This window comes from Vulpes lagopus, chromosome 4 (genome assembly GCF_018345385.1).
Source record: "Vulpes lagopus strain Blue_001 chromosome 4, ASM1834538v1, whole genome shotgun sequence".
Taxonomy (NCBI): Eukaryota; Metazoa; Chordata; class Mammalia; order Carnivora; family Canidae; genus Vulpes; species Vulpes lagopus.
In genome coordinates, this window is record NC_054827.1 from 25,051,587 (window position 1) to 25,067,286 (window position 15,700).

The following is a 15,700-nucleotide window of genomic DNA, read 5'->3' on the forward strand; positions in this document are numbered from 1 at the left end:
CCTGAGGCCAAAAGCAAACCAGGGTCCTTCCCAGAGACTTGAGATGAGCTCATGTGTTCCATGCCAGGCAGCTTTTGGCATTTGCAAGGGGCACTTAAGCCTTATACACACAGTCATAGATTAGTGTTGGCTGGAAAAGAAATGTATAGATGGGCTAAAAGGAGACTTTACAGGCCAAGGATCCAATAGGAAATAATTACTTGCCCAGTTCTCAAACTGTAAGTCCATCAGTTAACTTCTAAACACATCTATTCTGTCTGCACAGGCTTTTTCAAAAAAATCCCATTACGTGATTTCTGAATGGCCCACACGCTTCTTAGCCAGGTCACAGACCGCTAACTCTCTCCCTCTCTATATCAAGAGAAAAGTACTCCCACCCCCCAGGTGAGCTGCTCTGGGATTAGGTGAATGGCAGAGATAAACCCTGATTCATGTTAAATAGGATGCAGGGATATATCCAGACTGATCTCAGCCAGACACAGTGTGTGTGTGTGTGTGTGTGTGTGTGTGTGTGTGTGTGTGTTGGGATGGGAGGTTAGTGGGAAAGTCAGGCTGTGGGGATCTGGAGGATTTGAGAATTTCTGAAATAATATATACCAAACCATTTACTGTGATTCCACGCTGCCCCCTAACAGCCGCTAACCTCAAGCTGCCTCACCACCCAGAACCCATCTCTTCATTGAGCAACAGGGAATGGTTATGGCACCACCTACACCATGCTGCTCTTCATTGTCAAAGGAAGGAGACTGAGTCTTCCTCATTGATTTATGGAGATGTTGTGTCTCTGAAAAAGCCACCTGATGGGAATAATCCCCCACCCAGAGGCACCATAGTGGCCTGGAGAGAATTTGGGCTTTGAATTTTAAGAGATCCAGCTCTGTGACTTCTGTGAAGTTGGCATCGTAACACAAGACTGTTATATATATGAGATAACATGTACACTACCTACCACATAGTGGGCACTCCACAATATTTCTTTCCTCTCCAGGATGGAGGCAGCAGGTGTCTAACATCCTAGAGTTTCACACTTTCCTTCTATTTGTTTTTGGAATAATCCTTCATTTGGGACCCCAGTTTTGAGGAAAACTGATTGTCCTTTTCCAACTCCTCCTGAATTTAAATAAGTACCCTCTGTCACTGCTTAAGAACCAATATCATCTCTATAATATAATTCTTTGCCCTAGGGTATAATGCCAGAAAGCAGGTGGAACTAATAATTTCTGCGTACACTTTTGATTGCTGAGATTATTTTATGTACTTCCTCATATGTTCTCTTATTTAGGTTCATGGTACCAGAAATCCACATGGATTTACCTCAACTACACATTTCCTTTTCCTACTTGCAAATCAGACTTTATGCTATGTTAATCTCGGGGAAAGGATTGTTCATTCATTCATTAGTCTACTTACTCACTCACTCATTAATTCAACATGCATCCATTGACCCTTTGCCAGACCTGGGTCAAGCGCTGGAGACATATAGATGAATCAGGTGGTCACTGCTCCTCAGTCAGCCAGGGAAGAAGTGTACTTTTACCAGTGCTTGACAACAGGGTAAGTCCTCTGGCAGAGGTACAGGAGGGGTTACCAGGAAAGGAAGGAGCCCAGGGGTTCTTCCCAGAGATGTCAGGGAAAGCTGCAACAAAGAGGTATGAAAGCTAAACTATGGAGGTCAAAGTTGGAGTTGGTCAAGCACGTGGGTTTGGTAAAGGGCATTTCAGACTGTCAGGACCTCCTGAGGAAAATCAGGGAGGCATGTAAGTGCACAGTAGATGCAGGGAACATTCCATATATTTGCAGGAATGAGCAACAGGGAGCTTCCAAATTCATTTCCAAGGATCTGGAATGGCCAACAGTGTGAGCTCCCTAAAGAAATAGGGTGGAAAGTATATCTATCCTAATGGGCCTTTGAATAGATTTTGTATATTTGTAAACAAAGATAAATATTGGGCAGCCACCATATTATAGCCAATTATACGTGTCATGCACATATGCAGGACCATTTAGACCCCACAACAAACCTGGTAATGAAATATTAGCTTCCCACTTACAGCTGAATTTCCTCTGGCCCCCAGATAGTAAGTAGTGAAATCAGACTCTTCAATACCCCAAAGTCCAAGTTCTGAAGCTTCCCACCACAACCCTGTTAGAAGCAAGTGCCCACCATTTGCCTTTGTATTGTGTTTGAAATGCAGGTTTTTCTGCTTATGTAAGCTGATGCCAAAACAGACAAGCTTCAAGCAAAATACCATTGTGGTTCTGCTCAACAATGCCAAGGTGAAATCTACAACATTCAGTTTGCTCAGATAGATGCAAAAAGAAAAAAAATAGAGCAGGATTTTTGTGGGCAGAGGGAAATGTGTAACTTCAATAATTAACCCCAAAGAGCAAATTTTTGGATTACAATTAAATCCTCATTTGAAATAACACATTTCTTATGAAAATAGAAAATCACCTCCTCTTAGGTTTCTACAGATCAAATTAGCTATGGAACGTGAATGTTTGGGTTCTTTAAAAACATTAATGACAACAAAATCAACTTTCAAATATCCACTTGCATGGGAAAGCCTGCATGCCTCGAAAGGTTACTACCAGATACCATGTTTCACCTATACTTCTCATGGGTATGAATTGAACAGGTGTAGGCATATTTATTTAGTATACAAATACAGGTCATAGAACTGAAAAAAAAAAAACCCAGGCATCTAGGTGTATGATACAGATGGATATGGTCCAGGGGCAGGTACATACGATCAATGAAAGTTTATGAGAGACTCAGGAGGTCATATCTTAGGATCTGTCAGGGACATCTGGCAGTTCTTCCGTAATGAGGTTCTGAGGCTAAGGACCAGGATAAGACACTAGATATACCAACTTTTAAGGTTCAGTATTGGGAGGCAGACCTGACTGATAATAAAGGCCCAATGTGGCATGAAGATCAAACCCCAGTGAAATTAAAAAACCCAGCCACACAGCTCAAGAAAACTCTCAGAAGGGGGGGTTTCAAGAAGAAATGGTGTATTTGAAGCAGAGTCCATAGATGGGAAATTGGAGTTTTAACACTTTCATCATCCAAGCTCACCTGAGGTTTTCCAACTCCACTAGAACTAAGTAATTTGGTTTGAACACTATCCTGTGGAAACCTCCCAAATATTGTGAGGAATTCCTAAGAGGCTCTCAGGTTCCCAGGGCCCCTGCTTCCATGGTATACTGGATAATCTTTAGAATGCTCTCCAGGTCAATGTCCCCTGCTTCTCCATCTATCCCTTGTCCCAAGTATCTGACATGCACAAGCTACATCAATGGACTCCCTTATTTTTTGGCTTCCAGTTGAGTTTGGCCAATGGGAGGGTTACAGGACATCAAAGAGTCAGAGAAGGATGAGGTCAGGGCAGTTATTCCCCCTCCTCCTGGGAGCCCTCTCTCAGGGGCTGCTAACCTACAGTGACAGCTACAACCTTCTGGTTATAGGAATTACTCCTTCCCCTTATCCTTCAGGCCTTGGGATGGAAAACATTCTCCACTGCTGCTGGTTCAGGGCACATCACCATCCCGGCTTGGTTTCCCTTCACTCTGCCCATTCCCTTTACTAAACTCTCCTCTCTTACCTAGTTTGAGGAGGCCATCTTGAGTCAGTACCTCAAGGATACATGCGGTATTGCCTCTGTATGTAAAACTCAGTCCTTCTTTGATTTCTGTAAGAAAACTATACTGGCGAATAACAGTTATCTGTGCAGTAAACTTCACAGGTTTAATTTGAGGGCAATCTCATTCAACTCACAAGTGACCTAGACCAGTCCATAGACAGGACTTCAGGCTCTGAGGAGGTGCACTTGAAAGGAGCTCCTAACTTAGGTCTAAGACCAAAGCAGAAGCCTAAGCACAGACTTAGATTTGAAAACCAAGGCATAGTTGAGGCCCAACTCCTGGGAAGTGTTGCTGAGGAGGAATGGAAGGTGCAACTGTCAGACCACAGGAGAGGTGAGTGGCCACCATCAAAGCCTTGTCCTGGTCAGATGAAGCACAGGTGACAGGGTGTTGAGGACAGCTCCCACTCAAGTAGTTGAGTCAAGGTTGATCTGAGAACTTGAGTCTTGCAGTGGGTCACTCATCATGGTAACCAGAGAATTCAATATGGGAAGTGAGGGTGGGGCTGACCCATGGTCCCCTTCCATGGAGGCATGAAACTGTTAAGTTTGTGTTATTGAAGAAACTAAATTATGTCATCCAAGACTGAAGAAGGAATAAACCATGACCAAGATATATTTAACATACTGAAGTGTGGGGATGTGGGGGGGGGGGAAGCTTTGATATTAATAAACTACCATAAATTTCTTCTGATTCCCATTTTAATATTACTATCAAATAGAAAAGAAACAACATAAGGCAAGTGCATTCATGCTTTTGAAAGCTGTAACTGAAGAAAAACTTGCTGTGGATATTAATCTCAAGGAGACAAAAATGAGCACCTTACTTTTTCCAAAATACTTTCAGATATATTATCTCATTTCAGATATGTTACAGAGGCAAAATGGAGGATTGGCTAGGTTATGTGAGCCACTTCAAACAAAGAAATAAGAAGCCATGTTATGAGGAAAACATCCCAGTCTCCAATACCAGAATAACAATTTTACCACTGTGGCATGTGCCATCAGCCCTGGGTGGAGGTGAAAACTCCAAAAACTGAGCACTCATTGAATCCTGGTTTGACAGTTAGGGAAGAAACAAGGCAGGGCTGGCCCCCAACTCCCCACCACCTCATGCCATCCAACCCTTTTTGGTTTTCCTCAGTATTACCACCCACAATTACAGGGGGTTAGTCATCCCAAATTATAAAGAATTGGAATTGGTAATGTATCACATATGATTAACTTACCAGCTAATGACATTACAATTTACTTATCAAATTTACCACACACAAAAAAACAGACTTGAATAAATGATCTAATTATTTACCAGCAAATATCAGTCTTCAAAATTAAGCCAAATGAATTGTTGTGGTTGTGTACCTACCTAAGTAATGTCCTAGTCTGCTCAATCTTTCCAAATTTAAATTAAATCAGTGATATACTCTCAATGACCACAGGGAATAAATATGTCCTCATTAATCTCTAGCTTAATCACTGAAAATTAAATATAATAATGTTACACACTTTAAAAATCATCTTTTACATTGGTAAACTCTCCAAACATCATGGAGAGCAAATAGTCAGATAACAAACATCATTAAGTGGCCATAATTTTTATTCCTCTATAAGTAATTCAACTCCATATTAATTAACTAGCAAACAAATAAAATACTTAGGGTGGGTAAGCAGCAAATCAGTAAAATAATTGTGGATACTTTGAAAGTCTGCTTAAATAAAGAAGAAGAGCTGGGACCCCTCAAGATAATACCTCTTTTGATCTATACTCCATTATCACAACCTCTGATGAACCAGGCCTGAACTTCAGTGTGGTAGGCAGTTGGTGATTCATAGCTTGTAAACAGTAGGGTTGATATTAAGGAGCTTAGAATTTGCTGAGCAGTGGTTTGAAACAATAATCTCCTAGGCTCTACCTAGGAGAAGAGCAGACTCCTGGGAAGAGAGCCTGAGCTCCCTCTTCCTTTTATGGTTCAAAATTACCAAGACTGCCACTGTAGGGTAACAGTCACAAAGGTAGAAATTATGAAAAGGCTATAGGAAGCCACTCGGTGTGCTGGTCTGAATTCTGTTCAGCCAAGATTCACTGCCTCCCCTTCACACTGTAAGTGTAACATATTTCCCTTTGGTGTTGCTGTGGACATGGTCATGTGACTTGCTTTGGTCAATGGAATGTTAGCAGAAGCTGAAAATATGCTCTCCCATTTGGGCTTGCCATCTTCCACTTCTGCATGAGAAGGCCATGCCCTCGGTGATCTACTGACCCAAAAGAATGACAGCCATGTGGAGCAGGCCTGAAACCAACCTGGAAACTGGAGCCAAGCCAAAAGGAGCCAACTTACATAAGTCAAACCATAGTTGACTTGTAGACTTAAGAGCTTATTGCCGGTGTTGTATGTCACCAACATTTTGTGGTTATTAGTTATGTATTAATAATTGTGTGAAAAAGGAATAATTCAGTATGTGAAGGAAAAGGAGACAGGGCATATGAATATTGAGGGGCAAGCATTGAGGGGGAATGGTGGTTCTGGGATTTAAGAACCCCAGCACCTGAAACCATCCCCTGTGGTTAGTCATCATAGGGACAGGCTTATCACCCCCCAGGAACTGGCTGAGTGAGTGAAAGGCAATGGCTGCGACTCTAAAGAGGTGTAACTCTGGGATCTCACACCTTTGTGAGGTTCACCCTCTGCCACCCATCACACATGACATTATAGATCTAGAAGACACATTAAGACTGGTCAGGATAGCTGCCCAGTGGGAAAAGGGAACAAGCCACATCTCTTCTAAGACTTGGGCAGCAGTATTTTCTAAAGGTTAAACAGAGTTCTGGGCATCAGCAATGATGTGAGAATAATTAGTACTCATCTTTGGACATCTAAGAATTCTAGAATATGCCATTGAGGAAGTTCTAAGAATGGGGTTCTGTATGATGGGTCTCCTGCCAATCTGGGGGGTTTAGACATCTTGTTGCTTTGTTTTGGGATGCTTCTTGGGAATGACATTATTTATGCTCTGAGTTGGTGATGTGTGGGTTATCAATAATCCTGATCAAAAGGAATATGACAGCCTGACATCCAAAAGAAACCCAGGCAGACCACACATACACACCACCATCACTAACTTTGGGCTCTTCCTCTTCCCCTCATGGAGTCCCCTTTTCTAGAACCCACTATTTGCCTATTTCCTTCCATTGTGAAAAGCCTACTTATGAATTCATATACTCAGTAGATTTGCTTCTGAGGCACTGTATATATATATATATATATATATATATATATATATATATATATATATAATCATCAAATACTGGGAGATAGGGTTTCCTTTTGAAAATTATACTGTAATTTGGGGCTTTGAGTTTCAGCTAATCATTAGAAATCTTGTCTTGATGAAGTAGTTCTAATCCAAATATTGTCAGCATGGAGAAAAGAGCTTCTTACAAATTTTCCCTTTGAATATGACTTCCAATCCTTGAGAGAACACATTTTTTGAGAAATGGAAATACCTTTCTCACGAAGAATCTACTACCCAAAATTTTCTACAATGGTTTAAAAAATTGTTTTTCTTTTTCCCTTGGCAAATACCAGTATGGAAATAACGTTTAGCGTCATCGATAATCTATGGACAGTTGAACCTAAAATATTATTGCTTAGACACAAAGAAATGAGCTTTGTGTTTCTTCAACACATTTTTTGCTTAACTGGAGGCTGTGCTGGGGCTTCCCAGAGGACAAAAGCCAATAGAATGTGTACGTGTAGAGAGAGGTGTATTTTAAGGAATTGGCTTATGTGATTATGAGGTAAGCAAGTCTAAAATCTGCAGGTTGGAGACATAGGGAAGAGTTGATGTTGTAGCTCTAGATCAAAGGTAGTCAGGATCCAAATTCCTTCTTCCTCAGGGTACCTTGGTCCTTTTCTCCTTAGATTCTTCAACTGCTTTGAAGCTTTCTCAAAGTTTGCAGATTTGTTAATCACATACCTCCACACATACACAAAAAAAATACTTCACTGTAACATCTAGATATGTGTTTGACCAAAAACCTGGTACCATGGTTCAGCCAACTTGACATATAAAATTAACCATCATAGAAGCAAAAGATGATTTTTGAAAAATAATTGGCAAAAGCTGTGCATAGATACATCGTAACAAACAACCTTCCCATATCACACACATACTTTTGTAGCTAACAATGTTTTTCATTTTTTAACAAAAATATCTGGCTTTTTGTTGAAATGGTTTGATAATCCTAAGAAACATTACATTCCTCACACTGGAAAATGTATGTATTCTTACATATACAAGCTTGCTTATATTAGTCAATCCATAAATCTCCTGCGTTATGAAACCTTGGCTTAAAGAAGTCATGGCAGTGCAAAAATGAGATAGCATCAAAGAAAACATTTTTTAAAGATTCTATTCATTTATTTTGAAAAAGAGCAAATGAGAGAAAGCATGAGCAGGGGAAAAAGGCAGAGGGAGAAACAGAAAGCTCCTGACAAGGGGAGCCTGACGCTGGACTCGATCCCAGGACCCCGGGATCATGACCTGAGCCGAAGGCAGACATTCACTGACTGAGCCTTCCAGGAGCCCAAGAAAAACATTTTTTTTATAGACCACTATACCACTGGGAAGAAACCCAACTGTTTAACATCTTAGAGACAGAAATGATTTCAACCTGATTCAATAACCTTTTAAATGTGGGAAGAAATGTAATCACCTTATCAAACAGTAAAAAGAAAAAAAAAAACGGTACAGTGTTGATTAAGAAGTAGCTATTAGAAGTTACAGCAGGCAAAGGAGAACTTTTGATTTAAGCACAACCTAAAAATTCTCCCTCGCTCGTTGAAGCTACTCTACCAGGTTCTGGAGTCTGGCCAGATGTGGGTCAGAATCTGAGCCCCACCGTCTATCTGCTTTCTGACCTTGAGCAAGGACTTCACATTTTCTCAGTCTCACTGTCTTCTGCAACACGGAGATGATAACGCTTACTTCGCAGTGGTCTTGAAGAGTTAAATGAGATACTACCTGAAAGTGACTAACACACTCTGGATATATAAAAAGTATTTGATAAATGTTAGCTATCTTTGGGTTCATTTTGTTCTCATAAGATATTAATCGCACCGACCACACTGATAGTGCAAAACCAAATCACACTGATGCTATTAATTGGAGATGAGTCACACAGTCTGCATCTCTTAGCCACTGGCAATTTCCTCTCAGGTACTCTGTCTGCAGTTGGGACCTAGGCGCACTACGTAAGCAGTGCCTTGCTGGTGACCATGTGGCTTACGTGGCAGTTCTGGTGAAATGAAGGAAAGAATATAACACTCACTTCTCTATCCAGTTATACTTTTACAAACAAAATTAAGATATTGAAACATAAGGTCTTAAAAAGAGTGGAATTCCTTGTGCCAGTAAAGAGTACATTGAAACAACATAAGTGGAATGAGATTTTTTTAAATAAGCACATGAGAACAATTTACCTGTCTTATCAACCCTTACACTTCAGTCTCTTTAGTTTTCCATCTGATCCAATTAAAATGTGCCTTTCTAGCTCACCTGAGCACTTATGGCATCCAAGGGTTTAAAGATGACTCTGGGATTTCCAGCCAGCTGCTCTCTACCTTTTGGGATCACGGTTTAGGTACGCGGTGATCACCCTGTGATTCATCAGCTGATAGAGCTAAGCAAAGGAAAGACTCATTCTGCTTGTTTTGCTTATCCTTCTGGCTACCCATCCCCCTTCCCCACATAACAGAAGCAGAGAGAGGAGAAAAAGTTACACAACAATGCTAAATTTGGAAATGACTTTTTTTCATTGAGAAGGGAAACATTTTCCACTTTTGAAAGGAGTCAAGAGATCTCTCTAAACAACAAGATTGTGCTGATAGGTTTTTTTTTTAAGATTTTATTTATTCATTTATTTGAGAGAGAGATAGCGAGAGAGAGCACTAGCAGTGGGGACGGGCAGAAAGAGAGGAAGACAAGCAGACTCCACACCGAGCAGGGAGCCTGATGTAAGACTCTATCCCGGGACCCTGAGATCATGACCTGAGCTGAAGGCAGACACTTCACTGACTGAGCCACCCCAGTGCCCCCTGGTAGTTTTTTCGATAGGGGCTGAGAACTTGGTGTACAGGGATGGGTTAGCCATAGTTTTATTTATTTCCAAAGGATCGAAAGAGCCCCTGGTGACTGGGAAGCTATAGATGTCCTCAATCTCTGGGGCAAGGGACCAAACAGGCAAACCCTATTCCTGCAGGCCCTGAGAGTCAGTAGCCCTAAGCTTGGCCTTGGGACACTGGCCCTGGATCTGAAGGAGAAACAATGATGCAAGAGCAGAGTCCAGTGTCCATCCAGTCCTCCTTGGGTTGTCCACTCAGAGGCTTGTGCCAGAAACCTCAGCAGAAAGAGGGAGAAGAAGAAAGGTGGGAAGAGGCCAGAGAGAGCCCTAACGAAAGAATGCCTCCCTGATAGGCATTTGGTTTTGCGGCCCAGGACTGTGCTTTGGAGAAGGAGAAGCATTTCCTGCCATCGAACACAGCATCTGCTGGAGAAACTCTAGAAGCAGCTGCAGCCTCAGAAACATCAGGCAAGAGGAGGACCCCTCCCCGTCCCTCCCGGCTCCCACTCTACAGCCAGGAGGCCCCGGGGAGTATGCACATCACTGACAACTCTGAGGCCAGAAGAGGGGTGCTGGGAGCTTCGGAGGGCTGGGGATGGCAAGGAGCCTCCAGAAAAACTGCACCCAGAAAAACGGGCACCCATGAGGCCCTGAAGCAGACACCAAGAACCTCGCCAACCAGAATAGGATTCCAGAGATTTTGCTGGTGGGAGCTAAGCCAGACAGCAATGCTGTGCTTCTGTTCATTCCACTCCGATTCCTGGATTACTGCCCCAGGCCAGGACCACTAGGGACAACAGTAACTGTGACCAGCAAGGACCTGCCTGACCTGGGAGGACAAGAGGAGAGAAAGGGCCAGGCAAAGGAAATGCTTTATTTCAACAGTGCCTCGCTGGAGCGCGCCGGCCTTCGGGCCCTGGGCTCCTGTGCAACATCCACATGCATAGTAACCTGGGGCATTCCTGATAGGATTGTGGCAAGAAAAACAAATGACCAAACCATGAAGTGGTTGGGACAGTAGACTTTCTGTTTGTCTAAGATTGTCCCTTACCACACGCCCCATTCCATTGTCCTGCACCCCTATTTCCTGGCTCGGCAGACAAGGAAGTCAGTCTCCACAACCAAACGGAAAGGAGGCATTTGGCAAGACATTCCGTCTGGCCACTGTTACTGTGGGGTCTTCCCACCGCCCATCCCCTTCCGCCCACCCCCCTCCACTCCGTGGCCCAGCATTGAAGCTCAGAGAGCTAATGTCAGGTGGTGGGACATGCACAAGACAAGGCAGCTGGGACAGCTGTCCCTGGCCTCTGGGCAGGCCTCATCCATCTGTTCCCCCTGCTTTTCTGGTGAAGCAGAACAGGGGCATCTCCGTGGTGGGCAGGCACAGAGCAGGTGGTCAGACATGAGGGGTCAGTGAGGTGGGTCTGGGAAGACGGGGTCCAGGCAGAGAAAGGGAGTGGACATGGGTGTCTCTGCTCCAGACAAAAGAGGCCCTCAGCTGGAGCCAGTCCCACCCATGTCACAGTAGGCAGAGCTGGCACCCTGGGGCAGCATATCATGCCCTATCAGAGATGCTGCTGCTCCTTCAGGGGGCTTCAAAGGGTGAAGCTGAGCGATTTTTACTTTGGAGACATGGGTGGTTGAAACACCCTGCAAGCAAACCAGAGAACATTGTACAATATCCCTCTCTCGAGTGTGTCGGTCTGTGATCTATGCTCACTTTTTATACCCAGTCCCTAAAGTCCCTCCACTACCCAGCCTGCACCTTCTAGAAAGTGTCCATGACGGAAAGTGTCTTCTTGTTCAACCACGTCCCTGGGAAACCTCCCTCGTGTCCTTGTCAGGAAAGCTGTCAGACGGTGGTTATGTCAAGCACATCTCTTTGTTTTAAGTTATATTCAAACTAACTTCCCTACCCCAGGCCCCACTCAGCTGCCTCACCCTGGTATTGCCTTCTGATATTTGCCTTCTCTGGCTGTTTATTTTGTCAGCAGGAAATATCACCTGTCCATTTGCCTGCTAATGAACTGTACAATCATAACAGCCAACAGGCTCCAGCCCCAAGAGAGGAAAGGAAAAGGAATGTTTGTGGACCAGGCCACACATCCAGGTTGGGGGTGGGGGTGCTGGGCAGGAGGAGGGGCTGCGGTTGCAGGGGAACCAAAGAGAGAAAAAATAAAAACATTTCTTATGAACCCATAATACACAAAGCACTGTGGTGGGTGGTTGGCACAGATTATCCCATTTAAGAGGCAGAAACTGGAGCCCAGAGAGGGTAAAGCCCATTTCCAAGTTACACAGCTAATAAGGACAGTGGGCCGCACAGCAGGGATTTGAACCCTAGTTTATTGGCTGCCAAGGCCGCCAGCTGTGGCAGCTGCCTTGTGGCTCACACACTGCCCCTGGAGCGGGAGATGCACTCACAGGTATCCAGGCACCTAAGCAGCCAATCACTCTCCTCCCAACAGGACTGAGTCAGGCTCAGAACCCAGGGGCCTGGGGAGTAGCATGGCTTGAGGGAACTTGCAGAAGCCTTTCTACGATTGGAGTAGAGGGTCAGAACCCAGGCAGCAGGGTTGGAGTAGAGGGTCAGAGCCCAGGCACCAGGCCAGAAGCCAACGGGAATGAGAGGCCAGAGGTGAGCTCTTTCTTTCAAGCCCACTGTGGAGAAGGAAATCTAATTCTGTCTTCCCCACGCAGTGTCCTTCCAACCACCAGGACCTACCGACACTGCAAGGGGATGGCTGGCTGTGAAAGGGAAACTCATTAGCACTATCTTTGAATTACTAGCAATTAAACACAAAACACAGAGAAAACAATTCTGAAAATTCACTAGTTATTATTACTATTATTTTTAAAAGATTTCATTTATTTATTCATGAGAGACACAGAGATAGAGACAGAGACACAGGCAGAAGGAGAAGTAGGCTCCATGCAAGGAGCCTGGTGCGGGACTCAATCTCAGGACCCTGGGATCATGCCCTGAGCCAAAGGCAGATGCTCAACCACTGAGCCTCCCAGGCGTCCCTCACTAGTTATTATTATTAAGAATGCATGTATGTCTCAACAGGAAGCTCTGCTCCAGTTTGTGGACCGCACAGCGAGGTCAACCACTTCACATTTTAGAAATTAGGAGCCAGAGGTGGACTGAGGTAGACATGAGGAGGAGGGGTCAGAATAAGCCAGGAGGACACCAGGGCCTGAGGGGCTTGATGGGCTGACGCAGAGACACTCCAGATGGGAAAGTCAAAGGGGAAAGGCAAACGAGAGGCTGAAGGAACAGGCTTGCAGAAAGTTCATGGAGGGGGAGGGGGAGACAGTGAGAAAGAAAGAAAGAGAGACATCTCCTGCACGCTAAGGAAAAAATGTGCCTCTTTAGCCATGGAGGGACGGGTCAGGTGAGGCTGTCTAGTGGGCAGTTAGAGGTTGGCTAATATTGGGAATATATTCCGGAACTGCAGGAACTCAAAGGCTCTATTGTTCCTGGGTATGTTCTGGGCCACATGCCACCCAGTCCGAGCACAGGCCCGTGAGGAAGCCAGGAGTCCTGGGCCTGGGGTGTGCTCAGGCAGGCCCAGGCAGTCAGGGCGCACCCTCTGTGTGTGGTGAGGTCTTCTGAGGACCACCAGCTGGCAAGCCAGCATCTCGGCCCACCGGCTCTCTTTGTCTTGTCCCAGGTCAGTGGCTGTCCCCTAGTCCCAGGGCATGTGAGGCCCATTTCCTCTATAAACCTCTGGAATTGACAGTTAGTGCCCTCCTGAATGAGCACAGGAGTGGACTGGTCTACTGCTCCTGTATCAAAATTAATTTGCTGGGACACCTGGGTGGCTCAGTGGTTGAGCATCTGCCTTTGGCTCAGGGTGTAATCCCGGGGTCTTGGTTCTGAGTCCTGCATAGGCTTCCCATGGGGAGCCTGCTTTTTGCTCTGCTTATGTCTCTGCCCCTCTCTCTGTATCTCTCGTGAATAAATAAATAAAATCTTTTAAAAATTAATTTACTAAATAGAAATCAGTTATGAAGGGCACAGAGAAGGAAACCCTGAAACAGTACTTCATAAAAGCCAGCTGTGAAAGACAAGGCTGTAGATGTCCCTGAATCCATCCCTGTGCTGGGTTCTTGGGGTTGAAGTTTGAGAAGAAGGAAGATTTAATTCTATTTGTTTATAACATGGGATTTTTTGCCCATTTTTGGTGAGCCTCACTTTAAGGAAGTGGCACTTAAAAATCTAAGCTTAGCAAAATGGACCCATTGGACGTTACTTATTCGCCTTTTGAAAAGATCTGTTATTTTACACCAGCATTTGGGGGGCGTATCTGTGACTCCAAACACCATTTGAGAGAGTCCTTGTGCACCCCTGGTATTAAGCCAGCTTTGGAATGCAGAGTGGTACATTCTGCTGTCAAAAGGCAGAAGAGAACTAGATATCAACTGAGGTCTCCTTGTCCATAGAGATTTGCACAAAATTAGCTTTAGCCCCTTAGGCCATGTCCAGTGGGCAGCCCTACATCCACATCAATTTCTGCATATTTCCAAAGCTTTTGGTCTTAAAGTCTCCTTCTGGCTTGTATGGAAACTTTATCTCCCTTAATCTACTTGCCCCCTGGCCCCAAATATGGAAGTGTTATAGTTAGGATAATGCTTCTGCTATGAAAAAAATCTATAGCTTAAGATTTATTTTCTTCTCAAGTAATAGTCTAATGTGGTTGTGTCTGGCTGGCAGGTAGCTTTCTTCCATGTGATGGTAACAGACTCTTCCCTTCTTCCGGTTCAGGGAAACTTTATATCCAGCTGGCAGATTGGGTAGAGGAAGAGAGTAGGTACATTTGCTTCTTAGCTGCCTTCTGGGAATTGACACACATCATTTCCACTCCTATTCCCTTTGTGAAAACCAGCCAAACACATGATCCCACCTCAGTGCAAGAGGAGCTGAGGAACGGACATTTTTTATTTTATTTTATTTTATTTTATTTTATTTTATTTTATTTTATTTATTTATTTATTTATTCATGAGAGACACACAGAGAGAGAGAGAGAGAGAGAGAGAGAGAGAGAGAGGCAGAGACACAGGCAGAGGGAGAAGCAGGCTCCACTCAGGAAGCCCGGCGTGGGACTTGATCCCGGGACTCCAGGGCCATGCCCTGGGTCAAAGGCAGGCACTAAACCGCTGGGCCACCCAGGGTCCCAGAAATGGACTCTTGATTGGGCAACTGCTTGCCAGCAACAGCTCTGTGCTATGGTAGGAGACAGGAGTTTTTGTTGTAGAGTTCACCATCTTTGCCACAAAGTTATCACCACTTTTCAGCACTTTCCCCTCTCACTCTTGGACTTGGAGTGGTAGAAGCTTCTACAGAAGGCTGGTGGATGGTGAAGGCATTTTGCCACCACCTGAAGCCATGATTTGTTAGGCAAATCAAACCTTTTTTGAATCTGTCCCATCAAAAAATGGCAAAAAAGTTTCCAATTAAATTTTAGATCTCTCTCTTCTCAATAATGTCTTGTCTGTCGAGCTGTCAAGAGCTTCTTGCTAGACAACTTTCATGGCAGGTCTTTCTAAGCTCTCCAGCCCCCAATTCTTGTTAAATTCTTGTGTCCAGAAGTCTGGGGTCAGATCTGTGCCTGCGCAGCTCGGGGCTGAGCCAGGAGTTGACATACAACCTTATGAGATCCCTGCCTTGATCTCCAGAGAACTTTTCAGCTCCCAGGCACCCCCTGTCCTGATCCACTGGCTGGAAATCCAGGGCTTTAATCACCCCATTCTGTTGTGTTCTTCCTATGATGACATCTGCTACCAGTTCTGTGGCACTTGCAGTTCTGCTTTCTCTTCCCCCATCTGCTCGCTATCATTCTATTTTGCTGCGTCCTCCAGGAACTACTCCACGCATCGTCTCCAGGGATTTTAGCTGCAATCAGTGGGAGACACAGAGTGATG